General features: G+C 48.8%; 1 long non-coding RNA gene across 1 annotated transcript in view; it reads left to right on the top strand.

Moving 5' to 3' along the window:
- Positions 1-1,409: 1,409 nt before the first annotated feature.
- The window catches only part of LOC120375807, a 44,453-nt gene continuing 37,722 nt past the window's right edge, over positions 1,410-8,140 (top strand). The window contains exon 1 of the long non-coding RNA XR_005586792.1: positions 1,410-1,534. This is a non-coding gene — a long non-coding RNA (uncharacterized LOC120375807). The remainder of the gene's footprint in view (positions 1,535-8,140) is intronic.

Genomic DNA, 8,140 nt, shown 5'->3' with positions numbered 1-8,140 from the left:
GATATCATCATGGATAGTTCTCTGAAAATATCTGCTCAGTGTGCAGCAGCAGTCAAAAAAGCGAACAGTGTTAGGAACCATTAGGATAGGGATAGATAAGGAGACAGAAAATATCATAATTCCACTATATAAATCCATGGTATGCCCACATCTTGAATACTGTGTGCAGATGTGGTTGCCCCATCTCAAAAAAGATATTTTAGAACTGGGAAAATGTACAGCGAAGGGCAACAAAAATGATTGGGGTATGGAACAGCTTCCATATGATGAGAGATTTAAAAGATTGGGACTGTTCAGCTTGGAAAAGAGATGACCAAGGGGGAATATGATAGAGGTCTATAAAATCACACATGGTGTGGCAAAAGTGAGTAATTCAGTGTTGTTTTCCCCTGCAGATAACACATGAACCAGGGGCCACCCGATGAAAATAATAGACAGCAGATTTAAAACAAACATACGGAAGTAATTCTTCACACAACACCCAGTCAACCTGTGGAACTCGTTGCCAGAGAATGTTGTGAAAGCCAAAAGTATAACTGGGTTCAAAAAAGAGTTAGCTAAGTTCATGGAGGATATGTCTACCAATGACTATTAGCCAAGATGGTCAGGATCAAAAACCATGCACTGGATCTCCCTAAACCTCTGGCTGCCAGAAACTGGGACTAGACAAAAGGGAATGGGTCATTCAATAAATTTCCCTGTTCTGTTTATTCCCTCTGAAGCATCTGGCACTGGCCAGTGTCGGAAGACAGGATACTGACCTAGTATGGCCATTCTTATGTTCTTAACAGCTAAAACAATGGTGCCAAGGAGAAGTGGTCTGTGTAGGTCACAAGGCAGTTTGATTTTTCTTCAATTCAGCGACCCATCAGTATCTCCCAAAATACCAAACTTATCTGAGTGTCTGTCTTAGAAGGGGCTGTCTGATTTTCTGACTTACATTGTAGATGTCACCAATCTGTAAGGAAAAGGACTAGGAAAGTTTCTGGGGTATCTAGTCTCCACTGATATATGCTCTGCTCCTGATGTATCTCTACAGTGTCTCCACTGGGATCACAGACAACTTGCTGCCAAACAATAAAAACCTGGCAGATGACTTGCAGACCTGAAAGACATGTTTCCATGTATATATGCCCCCTGTGCACATGACTGATTTCCACAGGCCCCTGATGGATATACCTGATATTGAGGCTTTCGTGTGTGTGTGTGTGTGTGTGTGTGTGCGCGCGCGCGCACGTGCAGTTTTTAGGGTTTTTTTAAATATTTGTCCCTATTTAATTTATTAATCCTATGCCCATGTTTGTGACTGAGCATGACTGGATGAGGTTTATGCATCACACCCATGTAACAATAATGAATGTGAGGTGTGATTTTTTTGGTCACAACTTTTTCACGCTTGTCACTAAATCGACCCACTTTCATGAAAATGTAACAGCCTCAGCTCTCCAGAATTTCAAATGTCACTGCTGGTATTTCCATAGATCTGATACTAATGGATGACTTTCAGCTGAGGAACTTTAAGTGCTTTACAGAGGTAGGCATTGAATCCATAAGTCCTGACCCCGCAGTCGCTGGCTGTGACTGCTTTTATTATTATAGTTAAAGCATTGTTGGTACCTGCACACCTTACACCAAACCCCTGTAGCCAGAGCCTTGTTCTCTGCTCTTCTCCTGCAGCTCCATCTTCATCACTTAGACAGGGAGCAGCCAAACAATGGCCATCCTGAGGATATTGATGGGGAGCCTGCGAAGCTCTGCTAGGCAAAGCCCCACACAAAGAGCTGGCTCTTGCCTAGTGCCCCGATGGTGACAAGGCCAGATTTTGGGGGTGGGAGGGAGGGGGAATGAAGTCCACAGCCATGTGCCTTCACCTGAAAAGAGCTGCCTGAGCCCCACGACTTTGACCCGATGGACCATCTGCTGAAGTGAATCTGCCACACTTAAGCGTTACAGTGGCATGTGTGGTGCGAGGTGGTCACTGATAGCTAGGTCCATTCGGGGCCTTAGGACCTTGAATAGCATCTGAGGTTGGTCTGGTTACCAGAGCCAAAGGTAGCACGCTTGCATGAGGAGTGCATACCTGCCTGCTCTGTCTGAAAGGTTCTGAATTGGCTGGGGTCAGGCCTGGCTCCAGCGTATCCGCCACCCCAAGTGGCGAGAAAAAAAAAAAAAGCTGCGATCGGCGGCACTTTGGCGGCAGCTCTATCACGCCGCTTCATTCTTTGGCAGCAATTCGGTGGGAGGTCCTTTCCTCCGAGAGGGACTGAGGGACTCGCCACCGAATTGCCGCTGAAGAGCCCGACATGCCGCCCCTTTCTGTTGGCCGCCCCAAGCACCTGCTTGCTGCACTGGTGCCTGGAGCCGACCCTGGCTGGGGTTGCTGTGTGGCCATGCTCAGTCCCAGAGAGAGTGAGTTGCATGTCCCAGGGGATGGATTCAGTTTCTGAGGGTGCAGGGGCAGAGATGAATACACTGCACACCACTTTCACCCCAAGAGCTGGGCACAGCTCCCCTCGTCAGCCAGCATTGCCTTCCTCTAACTCAGACTATGGTTCAACCAGGTCCCTGCTGTGCTCCGGCACTGGAATGCCAGGAGGGATGAGGACTTAGGACCTGATCCAAAGCCCATTGCAGTGAATAGGTGTCCTTCCATTGGCTGTACCATTCTTGGATCAGACCCCTGAGTGTCAGATGCTTAGTGGTGGCTCTTCAGCCAAAACCCCTCACAGGCCACTGGGGATTAGCTTTGCTTTATTTAATTCTTGTCAGGAATTCCCAGGCAGCCCAGCCACAGCTCTGCTGAGACAGTCCCAGAGTTTCATGCTGCTCCCTTGGGATGAGAGGAGGGAGGGTCATGTGAGATCAGGGAATTTGTAATCTCTGGGTGTGTAAAGAGCCAGAGCAGTGGGAGACGATGGGAAATTGACAGGCTCTCCAGTGCCAGTGGGATCCCTGAGGACCCCGTGAAATAACAGCATAGGGCACTATGGCCTGAACCATTGGGCCGCCTTCTCCATAGAACACCTGCCAAGGGAGTGGAGTGGGTTTCACCAGGGACATTGTGGGACCGTTCCCATCTTCCCTCTGTCTGAAGGCAGGTGCAAGAATAGTGGGGGTTTTATAGATCAAGGCCAGGACAGGCCATTATGATGTGTATTTGGTTTGTTGTGGTAATAGAAACTTGCATTGCTATGGCAACTGAGTTAGATTATTAGGGGATAGCCCAGCCAGTTTGGGCTGGTTTTTGGTTAGTTCAGTGAGTGTCAATAGATGGCTGCTTTCAAGTTTTACAGCTCTCTGGGTCTCCAGTGATTTCTTCCTAAAACTGTTGCCTCCAAGGATATCACAACGTGGCGACGAGGATGGGATCTCTGTGCTGCCCCAGCAACAGAAGGAAACAGAAGTTAAGGTACCAAAAAACAAACAAACCCTTTTTGCTGCTGGAATGGGGTGAGAACTGGCTTGTTGGCACTGACTTTGCAAACTGAAACTAAAACCATGGCTACACTTACAGGGCCACTGGAACCTTTGAGGAGACTATAGTGCAATGGCACATATATACTGAGCATTTTGAGCTTTTTGTCATTGCAAATGACATTACAGAAGAGAAGAAGTTGCCAATATTCTTCAGTGTTGTAGGGGCTAAGATCTACTCCCTGCTACGCAGCTTACTACACCCTGTTAAGCCAGAGACCAAATCTTACAGTGACATTGTGGAAATCCTGGGGTCTCATTTTTCTCCAAAACCACTGTCTAATTGCTAAAAGATACAGGTTCCAGGGCCGCCCAGAGGGGGGGGGCAAGTGGGGCAATTTGCCCCAGGCCCCGGGCCCAGCAGGGGCCCCCACGAGAGTTTTTCGGGGCCCCTGGAGCAGGGTCCTTCACTCGCTCCGGGGGCCCTGGAAAACTCTTGCAGGGCCCGGGCCCCCGGAGCTTCTTCGCTCCCGGTCTTCGCTGGCCGGAGGTCCTTCCTCTCCGGGACAGAAGGACCCCCCGCCGCTGAATTACCGCCGAAGCGGGACCCGCCGCCGGAGTGCAGCCGGGTCTTCGGCGGTAATTCGGCGGTGGGGGGGATGTGTCCTTCTGTTTTGGGACCCACCGCCGAAGTGCCCCGAAGTGCCCGCGGTGGGGGCTGCACTTCGGCGGCGGGTCCCGCTTCGGCGGTAATTCGGCGGTGGGGGGTCCCCGCCGTGGGTCTTTGGGGCACTTTGGCGGCGGGTCCCGGAACGGAAGGACCCCCCCACCGCTGACTTACTGCCAAAGCGGGGGTCCCCCGCCGCCCAAGACCCCGGGCCCCCGGAATCCTCTGGGCGGCCCTGACAGGTTCCACAAAAGAGACCAGAAAGAAGACAAAACAGTTGTACAATTTGTAGCAACTTTGAGAAAGCTTGCAGAACACTGTGAATTTAAGGAGATGTTAAATGACACCCTACGTGACAGGTTAGTGTGTGTCCTGCACAGTGAAGCTATACGGAAGCGCCTATTGACAGAGGCTCAGCTTACCTTACAGAAGGCTGTTGATATTGTGATCTCCATGGAACTGGCTACAAAGGAGGTGCAATCCATTGGTGCATCCCCTAGGGTGCATAAGGTGTCACAAGAACCTACCTACAAAACTGTGGGGAGTCAGGAATGTTACCACTGTGGTAAGTTGGGTCACCAGGCGTCAGAATGCTGATGTAAGGACCTGGTGTGTCGACACTCTGGCAAAAAGGGACACACTGAGTGTGTCTGTAAACAAAAGGAAAAGAGGCCTGTGGTCAGGCCGACCAAAAAGGGAAATCTGCATACCCTAGAGCAGACCCAGGATGATCAAGGTGACACCTCATCGCAAGAGGAAGTGCCACTCCACGTTTTGTCTTTGGCAGCGGGCTCACATGAATACTGGGTAACCCCGTTGTTGGACGGCAAACCTATATGCATGGAACTGGACACCGGTGCAGCCGTCTCGCTGATCTCTGAGACTGTATATAAAGAAAAGCTACAGCATCTTCCGCTTAAAGCAACAAAAACAGTTCTGAAGACATATACGGGAGAAGCTGTGCCCATGCTGGGCACTATTGATGTTAAGGTGGAGCTCAATGGACAGGTGGCTAAATTGCCACTGTTTGTGGTGAGAGGTAAATACCCAGCCTTAATGTGTAGGTCTTGGCTTAGGAAGATTCAGCTGAACTGGGCAGAAGTGCGCCGAATGACTAAAAAAGAAACTAGTCTGCCCGCTATACTAAGGAAACATGCTGCTGTTTTTGGAGAGGATGTGGGAAGTATGAAGGGAATCACTGTGACATTGAACATTAAACCTGACAGTCAACCAAAATATCTGAGAGCCAGAACTGTGCCATATGCCATCAGGCCAAAGGTTGAAGCGGACCTGGAGCGCCTGGTCACAAATGGAGTCTTAATACCAGTTACCCATAGCCCATGGGCAACTCCTATTGTTCCAATAGTTGAAGAAAGATGGCTCTCTCCGGATTTGCGGTGATTTTAAAGTCACTGTCAACCCAGTGCTGTGTGCAGAGTAATACCCGCTTCCCCGCATCGATGACCGCTTCGCAGGCCTGGCTGGGGGCCAAAAGTTCAGTAAGATTGATCTGAGTCAAGCGTATTTACAGATGCACGTCGATGAAAAGTCCCAAGAGCTGTTGACTATTGTGACACATAAGGGGCTTTATCGATACTGTCGCCTACCCTTCGGAATAACATCTCCTCCCGTCCTGTTCTAGAGGGCTATGGACCAGATCGTGTGTGGCTTGCCAGGGTCCAGTGCTACATGGATGACATCCTGGTCACTGGAAGGAATGAGGAGGATTACATAAAGAAATTAGAGGCTACCCTACAAAGACCGGAAGAGTATGGCCTAGGAGTCCGCAAAGACAAGTGTGAATTCTTCCAGCCCTCTGTTGAATATTTGGGATGCATCATTGATGCTACAGGGCTTCGTAAGGCCCCTGCAAAAGTTAAGGCTATTATGGAGGCTCCCACTCCTCAAAATGTTAGCCAGCTTTGCTTGTTTCTAGGACTATTGAACTATTATGGAAAGTTCATCTCATAATTAGCCACATTGCTAAAACCACTTCACAAACTTCTTGGGCAGAACAAGGCCTGGAGGTGGACTGAAGCCTGTGATGTTGCATTTAACAAAGCTAAGAATGCATTGTTAAATTCTGAAGTTCTGACGCACTTTGATCCATCCTTACCCCTACAGTTAGCCTGCGATGCCTCCCCTTATGGAGTGGGAGCAGTCGTGTCACACATTATGCCTTTGGGAGAAGAGAGACTTATTGCTTTTGCTTCACGCACTTTAAGCAAAGCATAAACTAACTATGCTCAAATCGAACGTGAGGCATTGGGAATCGTTTTCGGAATTGGGAAGTTTCATAATGCCTCCTGGCTGCTGGGAAGCACTCCTTCCCCTGCTAGTCCTGTGCAGTAGATACAGATGCTGCTCCCATTAGTGCAGCCATCTCAGTGTCATCACCCTCACCCTTCCCGCACCCCCCACACCAGCACATGGCTGGCTCTTGCTCAAGGATGTTGAGGTGGATAGTTTCCAGCACTGCCTTCTTCTGCCAGTGTGCCTGGGCACCAGGAGGCCTATCACAACTGAGTCTTATCCGGGCATCCGCCAGCTGGTGTCTCCATAGATCCACCTGCAGCTGCAGGAGGGAGGCTGCACCCCACATTCCAAGTGGTTTCTTTCCATCCACCCAGGCTCTGAGGATGTTCCAGGCTAGGCTGGTCGCATGGGATTCCCTCCCAGCCAGCTCTGCGGGCTCCTGGATGGGGGAGTGTGTTTAATGGGGCACATGGCATCATAGGCCCCTGGCACAGCAATGGCATTAGCTGGAGTGATGGAAGTAGCTGTTAGCAGTGCTGAAGATCCAGTCCAGGGAGCCCAAAGGAAACATCTCTAAGTGAGGTGAATGGTGTGAGCGGCATAGAGATGAGGTGGCCGGCAAGGGACAAAATCAACCAGAAACAGAAGGTGAGGGGCAAACATGGATCAAAGGGCCACTCGTAACCTAATGGATTATACAGAAGCTATAAAATTGCCCGTAAAAGGGAAGCACAGAGGGGATTTCAATGTTTTAACCAGACACTCACATTTCTGTTAGTCAGAAAAATCCAACCCCGCTGAGGATGAAAGCATTCCAATTGGTGCAGAGCGTGAAGACTTACCAGGAAACCATGTAAATCAGAGGTAGCTAAAATGATTCAACAGCCCAAGAAACTTCTGAGTGGGGTCCAGGGTTTGGCAGCGCTAGATATATGATCTAACCTCTGTGTCTGTCATCTTATAATTCATACTGTCTAGCATTTCGGCAGCGCCAATGGGGTACTGGGTTCTGTACCTGCAGGCACATTCCTGGACTAGGGGTTTATACTCTAAGATTATATAGAGGGAATTCATGTTGTTGTGGAGTAGTATAAAGGCTTTATCAGCATGAGTTTGACTAGGCTATATTACATGCAGGTGACAGAGAGATTTTGCATTCTCTCCCCTGAAATGTGGAATTCCCAAATGAGCAGCACATAGTCTGTGATGAGGATTGAGTTTTCTAGGGACTTTGAAGGAAATGCATTTCTTTTCTTTAGTGTGGGTTAAAGATCCCAGCTTGCATTCATTTGTAATAAAAAGGACTTTTTTTATCTGTTGATCCCTTTTTTTGGATGCCTTTTGCTCACACATAGACGGTTTGTTTTCATTCACACTTTCCATACTTAACTCTCATTGCAAGGAGATGATGGCTTTCAGGAGGAAGGGATAGCTCAGTGGTTTGAGCATTGGCCTGCTAAGCCCACGGTTGTGAGTTCAATCCTTGAGGAGGCTACTTAGGGATCTGGGGCAAAAATTGGTCCTGCTAGTGAAGGCAGGGGGCTGGACTCAATGACTTTTCAAGGTCCCTTCCAGTTCTAGGAGATTGGTATATCTCCAATTATTACCTTTTTATTACCTTATGGATGTATACTTGTTTAAAGAAATTAGGTTGGAATCAAGCAAAGTTCATGTTCCTATATTTCCCAATGTTCCCTTAGTCTAAACAGCCACTATTTCCCCTAACTTACAATGGAAGTGAAGTTCCGTAGTGGAACTGAAGCTACTCATGCGCTCAGGAAAGATGGCCAGAGTCTTGCTAGT

Source organism: Mauremys reevesii, linkage group 12 (genome assembly GCF_016161935.1).
Source record: "Mauremys reevesii isolate NIE-2019 linkage group 12, ASM1616193v1, whole genome shotgun sequence".
NCBI classification, from domain to species: domain Eukaryota; kingdom Metazoa; phylum Chordata; order Testudines; family Geoemydidae; genus Mauremys; species Mauremys reevesii.
The sequence above is the reverse complement of the archived record's forward strand: the minus strand, read 5'-3'. Positions and strand labels throughout refer to the sequence as shown.